Source organism: Miscanthus floridulus, chromosome 17, assembly GCF_019320115.1.
Source record: "Miscanthus floridulus cultivar M001 chromosome 17, ASM1932011v1, whole genome shotgun sequence".
NCBI classification, from domain to species: domain Eukaryota; kingdom Viridiplantae; phylum Streptophyta; class Magnoliopsida; order Poales; family Poaceae; genus Miscanthus; species Miscanthus floridulus.
Window position 1 is genome coordinate 45,434,855 of NC_089596.1, and position 20,712 is coordinate 45,455,566.

The following is a 20,712-nucleotide window of genomic DNA, read 5'->3' on the forward strand; positions in this document are numbered from 1 at the left end:
GAGCTCTAATAGAGGAAGAATATCATTCTTAACTTGTCTTTCTATTCTCCCCCTCGAAATATGGCCTAAACGACAGTGCCATAATTTTAACAATGCATCGTGAGCTCTCTTATGCCACCATTTCCAGAGTAACACTCTGTCACCAGCTGCTTTATCAGCTGGGTAGCATATGTCTTTGAAGAGCCAGTGAACTGACTCTTTATTCTATCGAGGTACTCGGTGACTGTGTCACACTCTGGGATTGAGCCCACAATTGTAGGTTTAATCATGTTTTTTATCACAGCCAAAACATTTCTTGTTGGCAGTGACCCACTTCCTATGCACAAAAGTCATAGGACTATCTTTTGGGATTCAAAATCCCTCTCTTTAGTTGCCCAAGTGGCATCATTCTCTTTTGTCTCCCTCACTAGTGCCACAAACTCAGTGGAACATGGTGAGGTGACTACCCAGTCCACCTTAGACAAGATAAAAACTAGGTCAAAACTTTTCTTATCATAAAAATAACACAATTTGCATGCCTTGATTTCAATGTTGGTCAAAATGAAAATATACAACTATTCTTATACACTAATTCTATATCACCGTTAGGCAGAAACAGAATTAATGCATAAATCATTAACTTTTACAACTGTTCTCATGCACTAATTCTACATCACCGTCGGACAGAAGTAGAATTAATGCATAAATCATTAAGGCCCTGTTTGGTTGGGTTTTTGGCTTTGGCTTTTGGCCCCAAAAGCCAAAAGCCCAACCAAAGGGGCTGTTTTTGGAGGATGCTTTTTCAGAAGCAGCTGCTTTTCCGTAGTTCATTTTTGAAAGCTGGTTTGACCCTGCTTTTGGCTTTTGGCTTTCTGCTTTTCGAAATTGGTGGAATAAAAAGCTCTTCCATAGTTGTTTCAAGAGAGATAAAGATAAAAGGTATATTTTATACTTGTTTAACCAAACAGCTTTCAGCTTTTCTACAGCTCACAGCCCACAGCAGCTTTTCCACAGCTCACAGCCCACAGCAGCTTTTTCCTACAGCCACAGCTCAACCAAACAGGGCCTAAAATTATCAACTTTTCTTATACACTAATTCTACATCACCGTTGGGCAGAAGTAGAATTAATACATAAATCATTAAAATTATGATATTGTTATTAACAACGTTGGTAAGAAAATAACAACATCATAATCATATTAAATCTCTTTTTCTCCAATTAAATATCACATTGGTTCAAAATAACTAGAGAATCAACATTTTCTTTGGCTGTGGAAAAACTCTCTTTTCCTTGAATTTTACCCACGGGGAAAATTGCTTTTTCTATTTTCTTTAATCCATTAATCAATTTCCAGGAAATAAACATTTACTGGAAAAACTTTCTTTTTCTCTAGTTAAATATCATGTCGGTTCAAAATCACTGGAGAATATACTTTTTCTTTAGCAGTGAAAAATTTTTTACTCAATTTCTTGAATTTTACCCACAGGGAAAAATTACTTTTCTATTTTTCTTTTGAGCCAATTTGCATTTTTCAATTTTCTGGAAAAAGAAAAAAATGCAAAACTGGACTCAAACTTTACTGTTTCGGCCCAAAAATCGCAGAAATGGCTCGGCCCATTTCTTTTCGCGCGCGCAGGCCGCACCCAGGGCGCAACCTGGGCCTGGGCCAGCAAAGTCCCGCGCGCCCGCTCGCCCGCCTGGGCCGTAACTTGGCCCATTCAATCTCGGCCATCCATTCACATCCAACGGCCGAGTGCGCATCTCGCTCGTATAAAAGCCGACACCGCACGCCCGTGAGCGAAACCCTAGCTCATTCTTTCGGCTGCTTCCTCTCTTCTTCGCTGCTCTATCCTCTCTCTACCTCAGCGCAGCGAGCACAACGAGCGACCGAGAGCGAGCGAAGGCAACCATGGCACCGCCGCCGGCCCCCTCGCCGGCGTGCGCGCTCCCCAGCGGGTGAGCGCGCCGCCGTCGAGTGGCCTGGCCGCATTGACCCCTTGGCCGAGCCCGGCGAGCAGCGAGCCCGGCTCGGTCTTCTTCTCCCGCGCCGGCAAAGGGTTTTCCCGACGCCCGGCGAGGTTTTTCCGTTCCCCTTTCCATTTCTCCTTTCCCATCCCCTTCTTCTTTTCGATTTGGATCTCGTTTCTCTTTTCCGAACTGGTTAGGGTTTAGATCTTCCCCTTCGAATTTGAGTTGCATTTTCTTTCTTTTCTTTTCGCTTGTTCACCCGAAAAGGGGATCTAGGGTTAGGGTTCGTTTCTTTTGATTTCTTTTCCTCTTTTGGAGTTCATCCGAATGGCTTTCCCTTTTCCCTTTCTCCATGCGAGTTAGGGTTAGGGTTCGGTTGAACCCGGATTCTTTTCCCTTCTTCCCCTTTCCCCTTCTTCTTTTAGGATTAACCTGATTTGGGATTAGGGTTAAAATTAGGGTTAGTCTTAGGGTTCGGCCAAATCCGAATCCACTCTTCTTCTTCTACTGTTTCTCTTCCCGTTGAAGGCTTTTACGGGTTGAGGGTTCGGCTTGAAGTGCCGATAGCCCTTCCTTTCACCTAGTTAGGGTTAGGCTTAGGGAACCTTTATCTGTTCAGATCCGAAAGGAACTCTTTTCTTTTCTTAGATCCGAATTGGATCTATTTTGTTCTTGGGTTAGGGTTCGGCTTTGTGAGCCGAGGGTCCTATCTCTTCTCTGATCCGAATGGATCATGTTTTCTTTTCCCCCCGCGCGGTGGCGGTGGTGATCGGTAGACAGTGACGTCCGCCACCCCGGTCTCTCTTTCTTTCTTCTTTTACCCGGTTAGGGTTAGGGTTACACAGAGGCAACCTAACTCTGGTATCATTGTTAGGATCAATGATTAGTACCTCTGTGTGTGTAGCCCGTAGATCCGGGGAAGACCCTTCTCGCCTTTCACTGTTGCGGCACAGCAGCAGTGTAGACGTCGGTGTAGGGGCAGCTCTGGCTCGGTGGCGAGATGGCGGTCTGGTGTAGACCTGCAGGGGAACAACGGCGGTGGCGGGGCACATCCCGTCGCTGGCAGCACGACCTTTGATCGGATTAGGGTTTTCTGTAGGTGGGTGTGGCGGCTCCTTCGAACCTCGTGAGCTGAGCCCAGTTCCCCACTTCTCTATATATATGTGCTGTGCGACAGGGGCCCACCAACCAGTTAGGGTTGGACGCCCCCGATCAGGGCGCAGAGGCAAGGACCCAATAGGCCGTTGGGCCTATCGGTGGAGATCAACTAACACGTGGGACTCCAGAGCCCAAAAGCAAGGTGCATCGCGAAGTGTGCAAACACACCATCTCACTGAATAATTATAGAACGGAATACAGACACGGCGGAGGGCAAGCAGGGGTTATGAAGAGGGACGCCTGCCCCCAACAATCACCACGGTGCTTCAACGACACACGACGTAGTAGTCGTGTAGCGCAACCTCAGTCACATGATTCGCATGCTTGCACACTGGACGGACAAAAGACAATCAAGTCTGATTCGAGGAGGGATAATCAAGAAGATAAGGACAGAATAGACATTTTGTTTGTCAGTCAATCACCGTTAGGCAAAAAGGGCATGTTACACTAGTACATAGAACATTAGTGCTGGAGGTTCTAAACCTATTTTCACTGACCAACCACCAGTGTGAAAGGCCAGTAAAAATCATGAACTTCAAAAGTGTCTTTTAGAGAAGTGCCACTACAAATATTTACACAAGTGGTTTTCTTACAAAAACCACTACTGTAAATCGATTTACACCGCCACTATAAATGCTTTTCTAAAATTGCAAATCGGGCTAAAAATAGCAAAAAAAATTGTGCATGAAGGCTCATATGATTCTAAGCATTTTCACGAGTTCATGAGAAATGCATGGATATGCCACCTCCAAGAAACAAACTCAGCACCTCAAGCCTGGCATGTTGCAACCCTTACCACTGCACCCCGAAGTCACTTGTGACTAAATAGCAGAAATATTCCCTTAGTATTCACTCCCCTAAATTTTGAAATGGAGTTTAAAGCCCTAAACAGATTCAAATGAAAAGGTTTCAACTATAAAGTTTTAGATATCATCGAGATCTACAACATTTCTTTTGATCGTTTTCCCATCCGAGATCATTTGAGAAATTAAAAAAATATGAATTTAAAAATCATTAATCATAAAATATAATTTCTATGCCCGAAATGATTTTAAATGAAAAAGTTGTCAACCATAAAGTTGTAGATCATTTCGAATCCAACAACTTTTGTTCAAACCATTTCTCCATCCAAGATCATTTGAAAAGCTCAAATAATTAATTTTAAATTATTTGTAGTGGCGCTAGGTTAGGAAAACCAACGGTATAAATGCATTTTTACTGGCTATTTTCTTAGGCTACCGCTAGTAGAAATCATGTATTTTTACTAGTAGTAAACTTAAGAAAAATAGCCGGTATAAATAAATTTACACTAGCGGTTCATACCCTGGATTCACAGTTTAATTTCTAGTGGCGCCTATACATTATGAACCGCCAGTTAAAAATAGCAACAATAAGTGAAAATCAATCGTGTACTAGTGGTAGGAAATGAAATTTTCAAATAGTGACACACTCAAGGGATTAGGCTAATTTCTGATTACAGTCCAGGAATTTACTCCTCAATTACTGGACTACCAGTGATCCATAGGTGTTTGGAGCATTTAATTTATCATCAGGATGGCTGTAACACAGGCTTAATAAAGCTCTCTGTTTATTCTAATTAAAATAAAAAAGGGGGACATCTAATTTATCAGCCTCTGGTCACTCTGCTCTGTATTTGACCTCTTCCTCTTCTGGTCACTCTGCTCTGTGTATGCAAAACCAGGTATCCTCTGCCTCCAACCTCAGCGTCTGCTAGGAATTCTATTTTTACTCTCGGCCTGGCTATACTACCTCTCGACCTCTCGACTCTCCCAACCTCATGCATCCCCTCCTTAAGAAACTAACTTATATTCCTCTATCAGTAATAAAAAACACTAGTGATATCACAAGGGGGAGCTTGCACTCGACGGCTCGAGCAAGCAGTCAGGCCCCATCATGGATGCCACAATTGGAGAGTCGGCACCCTCTGTGGAGAGGGCATTCGAGGGTCAGCCATATCCTGGGTTCTGGGGGCTGGTGACACTGCGATCCATGGCCGTCGCGGTGGTGTATGCGTTCATATTCTCTATGGTGTCACTACGGATCTACATGATCGTCGGGCTTGTAGGAGCATTCAACATGCCTTCAAATATCCTCTGCTTCGCCACCCTCAGGGGCCTCGTCTCCCTGCTGCGGCGCTGCGGTATAGCTGCGGCCCCATTCACCCGGCAGGAGAATGTCTTCCTCCAGACCAGTGTCATCACATGTGTTAACGTGGCAGTCGCAAGTAAGTATATATATATAACGTTGTAACATTATAGAGGTCTCCATTATATATATATATATATATATATATATATATATATATATATATATATATATATATATATATATATATATATATATATATATATATATATATATATATATATATATATATATATATGTGTGTGTGTGTGTGTGTGTGTGTGTGTGTGTGTGTTGTGTCGTAAAAAATATTCCATACGTAGATTAGTATGTAATAATCAACCGTGTCACGTTAAGAATCGTAGTATGTATGTTGTTTTTTTGTCTACTTGTTTCCATGCATTGCATACCAATTATTTTTGGCATTCAAATTAAGTGATCAAATTTTAATTTACCCTCTTTCTATTAGGTGGTTTTGCAACGTACCTTGTCGCAATGACTTCTGAGTTAGCAAAATCTCTCAGTGAGAATCCAGACAAAGAAGACATTGTTGAGGACGTACCGATGGGAAGATATGGGCTATTAATTTTCTTCACTAGTATGGTGGGAATAATGGCAATGATACCCATGGTTAAGGTAATTTATCCTCCACTATTCACAAATCGCTGCTATCTATGATGATTTTTTACAGAAAAGACACCCCCCCCCCCCCCCCCCCCCCCCCCCGCGCGCTTCATTGACATAAAGCGTACCATTACAACGTTAAAATTGTCCAAGCGTTTAGGAATTCCCGGCATAGCTTAAGCTGATCGCATTACAGATTCATAAATTGCAACTCAAACATACAGCTTCAACCATGGAATGACACACAGCGGTGGAGCTCCCTACAAGCCGAGAGTCCATCTATCTCCTCCCCCACTGAGTTCCTGAATCGTCTCTGAGGCCTTCCAGTTTGATTCTTGGTGGTTGATCTACGTACTTCTCCAGATGTTGCACAAACGATAACATCCAACTCCTGATATCAGCTTGAATTAACATTGGCATCTGTCTTCTTAGCATCCTAACAATCCATCGAAGTAAGCTTTTCTCCCCGGTGGTACAAAACTCGCCCTGAAAAACACATTTTGTTACATAATTTCCAGAAACACCAAAGCATTGAAGAACTAATAGTATTAAAGTTTGCATGCTTCTTATTCACAATCCAACAAGAAACAATAAGCTCAAAATCACAGCCCTCATTTAGATGTAACACCTCAAAAACAGTAGTCCAAACTCTCTTAGCTACACAGCAATCAAAGAATAATTGTCTCCTTTTCCTTACAGAACAAACAAGACTGATCCATGACCTCTCTACGCTTTGGAAAATTATCTCTAGATAGCAACCTGTTATTAGCTAATGACCACAAAAAGATCTGCATTCTAGGAGGAATTTGGAGCTTCCAAACAGCATGCACATAAACAGGCATAACACCTCTATGATTAATCACAGCATATAGAGACCGGACCGAAAATTTTCCATTGGAGCTAAAGCCCCAGATAATCTGATCCTGTTCATTCAGGAGACTTATACTCTCTACCACCTCCAAAAGCTCATACCATAAATGCATCAGTCTTTCTGACACAGTCCTATGAAAGAAAGTTTTAAAGCCTCCCCATCCCAAAACCTCACTAATGGATTTGCCTTTTGCACATTGGTCACATACAAAGGCCAAAATTGAATAGCTAAGCTAGAGTTATCAATCCAGTGATCCTCCTAGAAACGAATCCTCCTACCATTACCCACCTTCCATATAATACCCATCAAAGCAGCCTTTGCAGCCCACAAAACCCCTTTCCAAAAAGGTGAAGTAAAAGAATCTGGGCATCAAAATATATTAGGATTATTCATCCTGTATTTATGGTCCACAGTTTTTGTCCAAATGGAATTAGAGTTTAAATCATAGCTAAAAATCAAAGAGCTCAAAAGTGAAAGGTTTAGACTTCTTATCAGGGTCCCAAAGCCCTCTACCTCTTTCTTTTGAGCTAATAGCTGCTAATTGGCCAAAGGATACCTATGTTTATCTTCATTGTTATTCCAAAATAAATGAGGTATCTGAGAGTTAATCATCTCAATTGCCCATCTAGGAAACTTAATGATAGACAGCAAGTAAATGGCAGTGCTAGCCAAACAAGCCTTAAGGAGGGTCAGCCTGCCTACATAAGACAGCAACCTACCCTTCCAACCAGCAATTCTTCTAATCACCCTATCAATCACAGGTTGCAAATCTTCTATTTTCAATTATGAGAAATGTAAGGGGACACCTAAATATTTTATTGGGAAACTCCCTCTCTTGCAGCAAAAGGTTTTAGCAAACTCATTTGCCCTATCCTCTCTTCAAAGCCAATTAGTAAGCAAATCACTTTGTCATAATTGATTTTCATACCAGTCATATGCTCATAACAAATAAGTAACCATTTTGGATTCTTTTCCTTTTCAATGTCATCCTCTAAAAACAGTGAACTGTCATCAGAATACTGTAAACTAATTATATCATCATCAACTACCTGAGGTAACAAACCAGACATGAGGTTACGTCTAGCTGCTTAGCGTTTAGCGTTTGATGATCAGCCTCCTGAAGTTACTAACTGCCAGTTAAATGTAAGTGTAGCCGTCAATAGTATCATCAAATCATGGGCCTTATATGGTCCATATTTGTAGAGGCTTATGAATGTAGCCAATATAAGAATCCTAGCAAACATAGAAGAACATGATAATTTATCAACCAAATATTATTATCAGCATTTAAGCATCTTTAATAACAATATTTATTTATTTGTAATAATGGAAGTTTGAAAATTAGGTTTTTACTTGTGGACATAATGACACTCCACTTACTGTTTTTGTTCTCACTGTAGGTCATGATCCTTGATTACAGACTGCTATTTCCAACAGGCTCAGTTGTGGCTCACCTTATAAATTGTTTCCATACCCCTCAAGGGGCATATGTAGCAAAGTAAAGTTTAGCCTTTCTGACTGAAAATGTAAGTGACATAATTTATATGTTCTTTAGGATATTTGCACTAACATTAGTTCAGGTTGCAGGTACGTGCTTTACTGAAAGCATTTCTCGGAAGCATTTTTTGGTCTGTATTCCAATGGTTCTATACTGGAGGTGATAGTTGCGGATTTCAGGTCTTCCCAACATTTGGGCTAGAACTTTATAAGCATAGGTGGGGAATTTATTCAGATTATTTCCTCCACAATTTTTATTTGTGATCGCGTGCATAATATCACAAAGAATTGTCATTTCTATTCAGAAACTGTGCGCCATAGAAAGATAACCATAGACCATAATTTTTTGGAAAACTCTGCGCCTTCGCCTCGGGGCTTTCCTTCTATGAATATATAGATGAGTACTCTCTTAGTCTTGTAATATAGCGCATTCAAGCATTCAAAAATGTACTAAAATATAAGGGACACGACAAAATAGTTTTTGCATTAAATAGTTGCATAAATTTAGTAGGTATTATAATGTTACTTGCCATTAACCAATCACCAGTTAATCAATGATAGTGTCTAATTAGTAAATAAAATGAGAACACATGCATCTTTTTTGTTCTCTCTTAATCTGTCCTAAAATATATGATCATTCTTTCCCACATACAGCCTTATATTATCAATTTACTGGGACAAATCATTAATTCTTCAAACAAGCAACAATATTTTAAACATGGCGTTACTTCAATTTTGTAGCATTTCTTCCAGTATTATTTTCTATGAAAGTTTTGTGGGTATATTATTTTCTAACTCTACAATAACAAAATAGCTATAATGAAATTCATTCGCATCAAATGTGCTTCTGAATTTCCTTATTTTTTAAGTATTTAGATTAAAAATTTGAACCCACAAGAAAAAGTAGCTACAGAATTTCTACAAGAGTAAATATGAATTTTTATAATATGAAAAGTCCTTTTATGATATAGAAAGGCATTGTTTGAATAGGGGCACAATGTTTGAATAGTGCCCACTGGTTAAAGTTGGATTTTTAATCCATGAAATATCAAGGGCAGAATTTTGTTTGTTTCTTATTGTATATATTGTCTTGGGTTCATTCAAGATTGAGGCAAAGGTCCGTGTCCATAATAACAAATTTACCACAAAGCCTGGTTCTACATATACGATTTAACACTAAGAAGAAACATTTGTATATTGCTTCTTGATAGGTTAATAATGGGTAGTTGGTCCAACACGGGCACATTGTGATGATTATAAAATAAAAGAGAATAAATCAACCAAATAAACTTACACTAGTGATCTGGATTCACCAACCATTCATCAAGAGTCAATCACATTATTTCACATTTGCCAATGATTTAAATGTTTACATCAATACAATCAATTCTGGAGATAAAAGTTTGGGAGAGTATCATTGAAGATATACCATTGATCATAACATTAGAGGTACCAACAGTTGGTACCTTGGGTTGAATTGGGTATGAAATCAATTATAATTTAATACGTCTTTTGACCTATCCAATGACTAGGCGATCAAAGCGAGAATGAAATATTCCATTTACTGGGGCTCATTTCCATAATAGTAATATCTTTTATGGCCATTTCTGGTCATTACCGTATTTAACTTTTGATTTTTCTAATTTCTTTTTATCACTTTATTAATATCTTTACTAAATGCAAACATAGTGAGTTTCTGATCAACAGGGAATTATTTTTGTACAGTAAATACTGACTGTTTGCTGATTATTTTCATCCCTACCAATGACATGCCGTAGAAATGCATTATTATAATAAAAGCTACACTTTTTTTCTAATTCCTTTCCACACGAATGTGTAGTTGGTTCTACCATTAATACATGACCGCTTTCCAATGTTCACTTACATATTATCACTTTGAGTATGCTGATACACACATCCTATGATATTCCAAAGCAAACTATTTTAAAACATAGAAAGATAAAGGCTTTAATATACCATTGTATTACTTCCATAGACATATAAATAGTACTCCCTCCGTCCCATAGAAAATAGGTTTCTAAACAATTTTAAATAGATTAAGGACATTGGCGAAAGACGCATGTACCCTCATCTCTTGTCCTTTCCATAAGATGTCTCTTGAATTTGGTAGTTATCGTCTACACACACCCATAATTAGCTTCCGCATTAGGAGACAATAATCTTCCATATTTGTATAGAATGTTAATTTTTTCGTGACAAATTTTAAACCTTACAAACTTATTTGTTATGGGATGGGATGGAGAGAGTAGTCATATGTTCACATACACCACACGTCTGACATACTCACTTTACATTCCATCTCCAGTGGATTGGTTAACTACAACATATATATACATGTAAACTTATGTTGGGCTAGATATATAAGATATATACACCCCTGGGCTGTGAGGAAACAAACATGGAAATGACTACATATGAGAGCACAAAAAGGTTTCCTTTCATCATCAATGTAGCATAAGCATTTACAAGAACATTCTAAAAAAGTACTAACATGTGTTTTATATTTACAGGTTCTATTTTGATTTCTCTGCGTCATGGGTTGGTCTTGGTATGATTGTTCCACGTGTTGTAAACTTTGGGTTGCTTTTTGGGGGCTTCATTTCCGGAGGAATCATATATCCTTACCTTCAAAGTAAACGTGGGCAATGGTATTACACTGAAAGTCGATCATCTTTGAATGGAATTAACGGATACAAGGTACCCTTGAATAATGCATATAAATATTAGTTTATTTTAAAGAATGCTTTGTTCATCAAACACACAAGGCTCAGTTGTCTATCAAACTATACCGGTCCCAATTTTCTATGTAACTATTTTGTAACAATATCTCCATAGTCCACGGTTAAAAATCCTAATTCTAAGAAACACTAATGTTCTATATATAACATCATCTGAACTACCACACAACCATATATAGTTCATTTGTTTTTATACAAGGGCAGGTAAATTCAAGCCTTTGCTAGGCAGTAATGACATAAGTGGCCATTCTTTCTTTCATTAATTATTCTAGGTGGAGTTATGCATCCACAACTCCACAACACTGGGGTTAATATATCAAATTTTAATCAGATTATGCAATAATTGTAGCATAGTGGTGCAATTTCTAATAATCTAATTTTAAAATTTCATTACCTTTTCCTAGATGTAGCTTTTCTTTGTGTTTGATGCTCATAATTGCTCAAATTATGAGCATTAACATACCTGCAATTTGATTTCAATACAAATAATTGATGACTTCATTCCTTCTAGTCCAAACATAATATTTTCTTTAAATCACCTAAATGACTATACACAAAAATAATATCAAAATCTTTACTAAATCAGACATCTTTTTCACTTTTTTGGTCATGTCAACTATTCTATCAAAGAAATAATTGAAAATTAGGTACTTTTCTTTTGGGCACATTGATAATATCTTTGTTATAGGGCCTGCTTAACACAAGTAATGTTAGTTTGTCTAGTGTATTAAAGGACCATATGTATCATATGCTAATGAGTGGCAACATACAAGCGCAAAATGGCAGACTTCAAGGACAAGGGTCATGAGACTTTTAATTTTATACCCTACTAATTTTCAATCAACAAGTATTTAGGTAATAAAATCAATAAAGGGCCAACTAAGGTTGATTGCCAAATAAACAATAGTACTGTTGTAACTACAGTTGACATGAGCATGCTAATGGTTATGAACATTTAAATATAAAATTATAGAAGTTAATATGCTCGGAGGATAAAATATAGGGAAATTTTGCTTGTGAGACATCGGACAAATGTGGTATTTGCTGGTGGACACCGCCAACTCGAAAATATGCCCAGTACCATTGTGAAATCATGTTTCTTTGCCACCAGACACTGCAGCGATTAAAGTATTAATTTTCGCAGTTTGGGAGTGAAAAAGGATAGGGAAAAGACCATATTGCCCCTGTGGTCATCTTCCTCCTCCTGACTCCAACCTGGTGAGGTCCATCCATATCATCCCCATCGCTGGCAGGCAGGATTCGCTCTGCCCAACTCCAGCATCCGCCACCCCATCAAGATCTCCCCTGCCACCGCGTCATCCACCAGTTGCGCCCTCACCTCCGCCGCCCTAGCATCGTTATCCGAGGCGAAGCTTGTGCAGCTCTCTACCGCCATCATGGCCGAGAAGGACCTGAGCCCTTTATGCGCTACGCCTTCGGTTAGCGACCGCCCCAAGCCCCTACTCACCTCGCTCTAAGGCATGGCGTAGGACTGCGAGGCTGAGATCGGGGAGCTCTGCCATGCACACTTCTAGGATTTCATTAGCGTCATCAACGACCTCTGGTCCCTTCTAGCCTGACATCGACACGCTTAAGGGCTCCCTTTCGATGTCCCACTCTGTGTCTTTCCTCGGCGGCCCCAATGCTCGCCTCAGCTCAATCGCTTGAGTACTTCCTCGCCACATGCTCACCTCCTCTCACTAGTGCATATGGTTGCTCACGCTCGCGGACATAGACGAACATGAACCTCAACCTCCAGTCACCATGCACTTGACGAACCAGGTGGTGCCGGTGCTGGAGTTGGCCAGAACGATTCCTTCCCGCCAGCGATTGGAGGACATGGACTGGACCTCACTAGCTGTAGTCAGGGAGGAGGAAGATGATCATAGGGGCAATATGGTCTTTTCACTTCCCTTTCTCACTCCCAAACTGTGAAAATTAATATTTTAATGGCTGCAGTGTCTGGTGGCAAAGAAACCCGATTTCATAATGGTATTGGGCATATTTCCAAGTTGGCGGTGTCCACCAGCAAGTACAACATTTGTTCGATGTCCCACAACAAAATTTCCCTAAAAAATAGCATACAATAGAGCAAATGCCGAAGTAAATAATATTAGATGTGATAAATATGTAAAAGTGGGCAAAGTGAGTTTCACTTCATGTGACATGTTCATATGTCACCTGAAGGGATCATGATGCCTAAGAGGTGAGAACTAGGCAAATTAAAAACTACTTCTTACTAAGGCCTCTAATTTCAACCTAGTCAAAACCTATGCAATACATAATCAATCTAGATGTGCAAAGACTTTGCTGGGTGTGTTGCTATCTCTATCTCAAAAGAACTATGCACCCTAGGTTCCAATCCTATCGACTAGCCTATAACTAAGCAAGGAAACTAATCACACAACCAAGATGCATAATATAAATACGAAAAGTAAAAGGGTGATAGAGAAGCAAACTCGCATCGATGACTCCGGTATTTTTACCGAGGTATCGAGAAACTCTCACTTCCCTCCTAGCCCCCAGTTGGTCCCCTTTCAAGGATGCCCTCGCAAGGGAAAAGCTCTTGGTTGGGTAACTACAGTAGATAGCCGGGACTTCCCCACACGCAAGTGGGCCCCCCGAGATGGCCGCTTCGGTACCGCTTGCCACCATCTTCACTATCAAGCTTCTGGCAAAACCGTCGCAGGCCTCGTTCCCTCTATTATACGGTGGACAGCCACACCACAAACACGGTTGGTGTGGTCTCGCAAGACTACAAGCCCTCCGGTGTACAACAACGGTGTGTGCAAGCACCTAATAACAAGAGGTATGTAAACAGCAATAAACATTAGGCCTAAACCTAGAGCAAGTGCTAAAGCAGTGGTCTAACTAACCTAAGCACTTTGCAAAGCACCTGTGCTAATCACTAAGTATATGACTAAGCACTTTTGTGGCTTAGAACTACTAGAGATACCTTGCAAGTCTTCTATGAGCTCCTCACACTATCAAATGGCCAGTTGGGGTCATATTTATAGCCGCCAAGTTGAGACATAGCCTTTGGAACATGTACAGAGATTATGCGCACTCATCGGACCATCTGGTGATGGTCATCGAATAGTCTGACGCCTCTGTTCCACGACTAGCCATTGAACTAGCCATTGCCGACTGTTGGAGATCTTCATGGTGTATGGTCTGGTGTCCACCATCGGAGCAGTCTGATGCGCAATTCTTCTCTCTAGATGCTGTTAGACCCAACATATTTGGTACAACACTGCCTGCTCCTGGTCGGTCCGACGCGATTGCTGCTGTGATCATTTGATGTATGGTTCGATGCCCTGCTCTTGCTCATTATGATGCCTTCTGGACGCCTATGCTAGGGTTTGCTCTATCTTAATTATGGCCTGGTGCCCTTGAGGGTTCGACGCCCTTTAATACCCTTATCTGACTTGGTTCTTCAGTGATGTTTGCATTTGGTTTGGTTCCATCTTAGTGTCTTGGACTCTTGCATGTAATTATAGGTCTTCATCACTTCTTCTAATGTCTTTCTTGAGCTATTCATCTGAATCACAAGGTGGCCTAAGTCCAAGTCCACTTTACACCTTTTGAACTATATCAAAAAACACTAGCAAATGATGCTAGTCCAAATGGTCATGTTGATTATCAAACAACAAAATCTAAACTAAATGGACCATGGGTCCATTGGACCATGGGTCCATTTTCCTTACAATCTCTCCCTTTTTGGTGCTTGATGACAAAATGACCAAAGAAAGCAAATAATAGATACAAAATTTAAAGCACACTATCTTCTTGCTAGGAAGAAGTGTGGGCCAAGGGTGTTTGTTGATATTTGGTGGTGGACTGTGGCAGCTTAGTCGCTATAGCTAAACGGAATGATGGCCCTAGCAAACATATGAAGGTCTGGCCTGAGAGGGAGAGGAGGTGAACTAATACTAGACAAACTAATAAAATAACTAGCAATGTGCACATAAAGTTTATATAGTTATTCTACTTACCCAGACACAAAAAGTTTTGCAGCCTATAGAAAATCCTATCAACTTGCATAGGCTACACTAGCAAAGGGTAATGGCACACAACCTGTAACACCCCATGTCTAAAATCTGTTTATATGGCGTAGCTCCACATGTGGAACAGGGCCTGAATATGGGTAGCACCTCTCTTACACGTTCGTCCTCGCTTCGTATAAAAGGGTTAACTTGAAGGTGCTATTCTTTGAATGACAAGGATTATAACGGTATTACATTCACCCCCGTTAAGGCTTGACGCCCTTGGTAGCTCACCACAATACGCAGCAGATGTCCAAGACCACCCCTTGGTATACCCCTCCATAGGCACATGGATCAAGGGTTCATGCTATGATACCATCTGTAACACCTTATGTCTAGAATCTGCTTATATGGGAGAAACTATGAACTTTCTATTATATGTTGTCAGTCATGTGGTTTTCCCAAACCCTCAATGTCCCCATAGGCCACCATACCTAAAGTAACCAATCACCAATATATAGAAAAAACTAAGTGGTTATGGTTATCCTTGCTCCTGATATGGGTTTACACAAACTCCTATTGAGTGCTTCCAACACTAGGATGAACAACACTTGGTGCACTACTACAAAATTATTTTATAGAATGACCAAAAAGTATCACATCCTCTAATTAATAGTTAGTGAAAATGAAGCATTTCCTAAGATGGTGGATCTGGCCGACTCTGAAGTAGTTTCCCCACCTTATGATTTTGGAAAGAACAAAAAACAACAATGTCACTATCACCTTGGAACAAGGGTGACCACCATACTCAATAGTGGACGTTGGGGATGTACATGGGTATGCAAACAGTAATGTGGAACTGTGTGATCTCATTACTGAAGTAGTTGTAGCTGTGGATTAGTAGGCAGTGCATATTGGTTGTGTAGTGTGGCACATTGTTGTGGAGGTAGTCCTTGAACACCTCACATAGGATGTACATGAAGCCTAGCTCCATGTTGCAGTGCGCTAGTGGTTGCCTGAAGGTGTCAATGCAGAGATGCCAACTTTATCCTACCTCTAAAGTAGTACACATTCATGTACACCACCAATCCCTTGTTCCAGCACATACAAACTGGTTTAGGTGGATCAAAATTAGAAATGCTTCTATTGCAAGGTTGTTCAAATCTGGGGACAAGGAGGGATGAAACAAACACAATGGATTAGAGGTCACCAAATGGCCTCTATAGGCTTCCCTAGGTGAGAGGTGGAGAGTTGTCGCCTGACTCCATTACTTTGGGTAAGTGATGAATGGGAACACTTAGACATGGGCATCGTAGAGTTGTCATGGCTCTTAACACTATCAGTGGACCACTAGTGTGCTTCCTCGTGGGACCATATAGGATGAGGGAGATAGAAGAGACATTGAGGTGAGAATATATTAGTGCGGAGAGGATACTAACTGAGAGATACTCGGGAGTGATTGACAAACAGGCCTAGGGAGAGAGTTGTATATTTAGGGTTTAGTAAATGGGCATGGCCTCTATCCTAGCGGTGGGCTTCTTAAGAAGGCAACCTCTAAAATGGGCCTATTTGCAGAGGTAGGCCTCTTAAATTTACTGCCTATAGAAATTGTTTTTTTAAAGGTGGAATTTGGCTATTGTGCCCAAGATTTCATGAGGTTGTAGATCAGAAGGTCCACTTTTGAAAATAAAAGCCAAAGTCTACTAAAATTGATTCGTAGTAGTGGTAATTGATCCCCTTCCTTTGTGCCTAGTTAAGAAAGATTTGTTCGTTGGAATTCTATGTTCAGTCATCCAAGTAGTTACAGTGGAGAGCTAATCACATTCGATAGTTTTTCTACGAAGAATCATATGCCATGGAAAATGTGATATGAAGGGCCACATATAGTCAACTGAATTGAAGGCCTTATATATGTGGTAGCCCAGAACTAGACTAATTTGTGGAAAAAAATTTGAAGCACTTTTATATAAGCCCTGTATTCTCTCAGTTGTGATTCAGATGCAGTTGTCCTCATCAATAACTTTTTTCTACTAGTCCCAGCTGTGTCAGTTTGTCCTTGCTATCTTTTAAAGCAATATATTCTCTCAGTTGTGATTCAGATGCAGTTGTCCTCATCAATAACCTTTTTTCTACTAGTCCCAGCTCTGTCAGTTTGTCCTTGCTATCTTTTAAAGCAATCTATCAGTTTTCAATGAACTCAATCAATGCATTGTTTTCCTTTTTATGTTTCATCATAGTATTAACCCTTGTTTTTTGGTGAATTAAACAATACAGACACATATCCCTATGCAAATGTACACTCACCTGTGCCAACCCTACCTCTATGATCACCTTTGGACGACTAAGCTAGAAAATCTCAATGTTCATGAAATCACCATACGCGCATCACCGTTGATGAGCACTTTACCAACCTATCAAAAGAATAGCATTGATAAATCTTGCAATAAATCTATGAAAATATGAGCACTATGCCAAGTTGTGGTCTTCAACCTGGGTGGACAAGTTCCTCCCCAAAGAACCTAACCATCCTTTCATGGAATGGAAAACCCTAGAAATAAATCTTCATCTCTAGCAGGAGCTACCATGGCCATGGAATCATTATCTCAATTTGCAAGTTCAACGATGTTGAGCTGTCATTGCTAGCTGATGAGGAGTCCATATAGAAACTAACATATTTATCACAAGTGAACTAGAGATCATTGTTAATTATTTATTGCTGGAATTATCTTGTTCGATGCTCATGGTGGGCCTCAAGTGGCAGTCCCAACATGTTTAAGACATAGAATGGTTGTTTTCATGCATGTTTCCATGCTAAATCTAAACAAATAGATCTATAATTCCAAGTAATCCTAGAATAAATAAAAACATCTACGCCAAACAATTCAATATTCAATGAAAAATGATTCCTAGAAACTAGAATAATGCAACGTTGGGATTCACACTAATTTCTTATTATGCTCACCAAACCCCCCTTTAAGTCTTGTGGTTGTCGAGTTCAGTAGCTTGGATGGATACATATGTTTTTTAGTTACTCTGGACCTTCACAAAAAATGAAAGTGAGTACATTTGGATTAAGGGTCTCAGTTTGGCAAGAAGTATAGATGGTGCTCAGTATGGTCAGAAAGTACATTTTGCTAGGAGTTTTTTTACTATGTCAAATTGAGAAATTACTCCAAATAACTTCATTTACACACATGTATACGTAGTTCTAGAGAGACTGCATATTTCCTAGATTTACTCAATCAACACTATTTTTTCAACAAGAAACTGAAGCAATCAAAAGAAAACTTGTAGTAGGACTATGATAATAAGGTAAACAGAAACTGAGAAATGGAGTACATTTTTTCGTACATTTCACATGGTTACATATATATCAAACCTAGACTTATCTAGTTTAAGCTAGGTAAAAGCAAGATAGATGTTAACAATTGTATAATGTGGTATTTGTGAATACACACATTATACATTGTATCCAATTGTATTAATAATGTCACGATTCATTTGGTAATAATTTCATGGCAAAGCAAGACTGACTCTTTTCATGGTAGGTTTTCATGGGCTTAACTATGGTCGTCACCGAGGGAATTTATAACTTCATTACACTCATGACTGTATTGTTAATTGACTTCTACAACAAAAGGCAAGAAAATGATTCAGGGATGTCTAAGTATATCTTGAAACACCCCAGTCTTAACTATGATGATCGTAAAAGGCTTGAGATTTTTCTTGGTAATCATATCCCTATTATTGGAGGAGTGGTTGGATACATTGCATTTGGGATAATTTGTTCAGTTATTTACCCTTGGGTCTTCCATCAAATTAAGTTCTATCACGTAGCCACATTATTCATCACCATTTTTCCAGTGTTCTTCTTCAGCAATACATATGTGACAGGACTCACAGATTGGACAGTTTCACCAACTTATTGCAAGGTTGTACTTTTCATTATAGCAGCATGGATCGCCTAAACCTGGTGCAGTTATTGCCAGCCTTGCTGCTTGCGGTCTGGCATTGATTTCTCTTAATGTTTCTTGTCAAGCAATGCAAGACCTCAAGACAGGTTATATGACACTAACTTCTCCAAGAGTTGTAGTTGCAGGGCATATTTATGGTGTACTAATTGCTTCTATTATCAACCCACTCATCTATCTTTTCTTTAAAGCACATGCAAAAAAATCTGCCCCCCTTGGCACAAAGAATTCAATATACCCATGCCCCTCCGCAGCAGTGTATCGTGCCATTTCCCTACTTAGTACCGGAGGAGTAAGTGAGTTACCTAAACATTGTTTCACGTTTTGTTTCATCACCATCTTCATAACAATAGCTCTCGAAACAATTAGATTGGTGTCTCAGAGAAAAGGTTGGAAAGTGCAACATTACATCCCTTGTATGACAGCAATAGCACTACCGTTCCTCGTTGGACCTACCTTCACCATTGATTTTGCTCTAGGTTCAATATTGTTAATAATCTGGACCAAGGTAAATCGACAAAGTGCAGAATTATTGTCATCAGCAGTTGCAGCAGGCTTAGTATGTGGAGATGGAATATGGTATCTACCATCATCAATATTAGGCTTCTTCAATGTGGAACCTCCAATCTGCATGAGATTCCTAGCAAGTGGAAAACCAGCGGAGATGGCAGATGCCTTCTTAAATACGTTGGGGACACAAGGAGTGCCATGAAGAACATAAGCACATATGTATTTGTAGGGATTAGTGGAAGTTATTGTAAAGGTCGCTGAATTATTTTTTATATTATGTAGCTCAAATTTTCAAGTAAAATGATAATTTTTGCATATTTAAAAAAAGTTGCACATAGTAGATATGTAAAAGTATATGATATTATCATTTGAGCGCAAACCAAGAAGTTTGCACATAATAGCTCTATGTATAATTATTCTACAACACTCTATCTACATGATCATTTTTAATCTGGCATAGTTTGCTTAAGGACAACATCCTTCTAGGTATTTGCTGATAGAGACCACCGACGGCTGAATGTGCCTAGTACTATTATGAAAGTATGTACCTTTGCCGATGGACATTGATTAGGACGTCACTCCTTCGAGTACAAGCCAATGAGAGGAGGAGGACCTGTAACACTCTAAAATTTGCATTTCTTTAAATAGAGTTAATTGGTTTAATTATGTATTTTGGTGCTCAGGAAAACATAAGAAAATAATTAAGGTGATCAAAATTATATTTCATCTCATAATCAAGTATCATCATCATTATCGCTACAATGAGTCTAGAAGTAAGAACAACCAAAAAGATTCTGTCCCGAAGGACTTCAGGCTTTGAAATAAACTCTGCAGAGGTGTACAACTATACCCACACAGACACCAAGGACGCACCTCCATACCCATGCCCAGATAGGCGTTGCCTCATGGTTCCATCCTTTCCTCAACGTGGTTCTCATATGCACAAACGGTTTGACCGAGTACCAATGTAATGCCATCGCATCTACAACATGTTACTCTTCACGCCGAATCCACGCGATAAGTGAGTCACCACCGAGTAATTAGTTGATCACCCCCGTTTGCAATATGTGGCATGTACGGGTGGTTACTCAAACTTGCTATCTCAATGAACAGTTCTTAGCTACTCCACGAGCTACATCACTTAATTGAGATCCTACACTCACGGTGACCTTACCACTCGCTTGAGTAGAGATTACCAAAGTTGATCATCAAGTTAATTATCTCAAATTGGGGTTGGTCCTT

At 39.8% G+C, this 20,712-nt stretch overlaps 1 pseudogene; it reads left to right on the forward strand.

Moving 5' to 3' along the window:
- Positions 1-4,976: 4,976 nt before the first annotated feature.
- LOC136518779 (probable metal-nicotianamine transporter YSL3) lies at positions 4,977-19,824 on the forward strand (annotated as a pseudogene).
- The last annotated feature ends 888 nt before the right edge of the window (positions 19,825-20,712 follow it).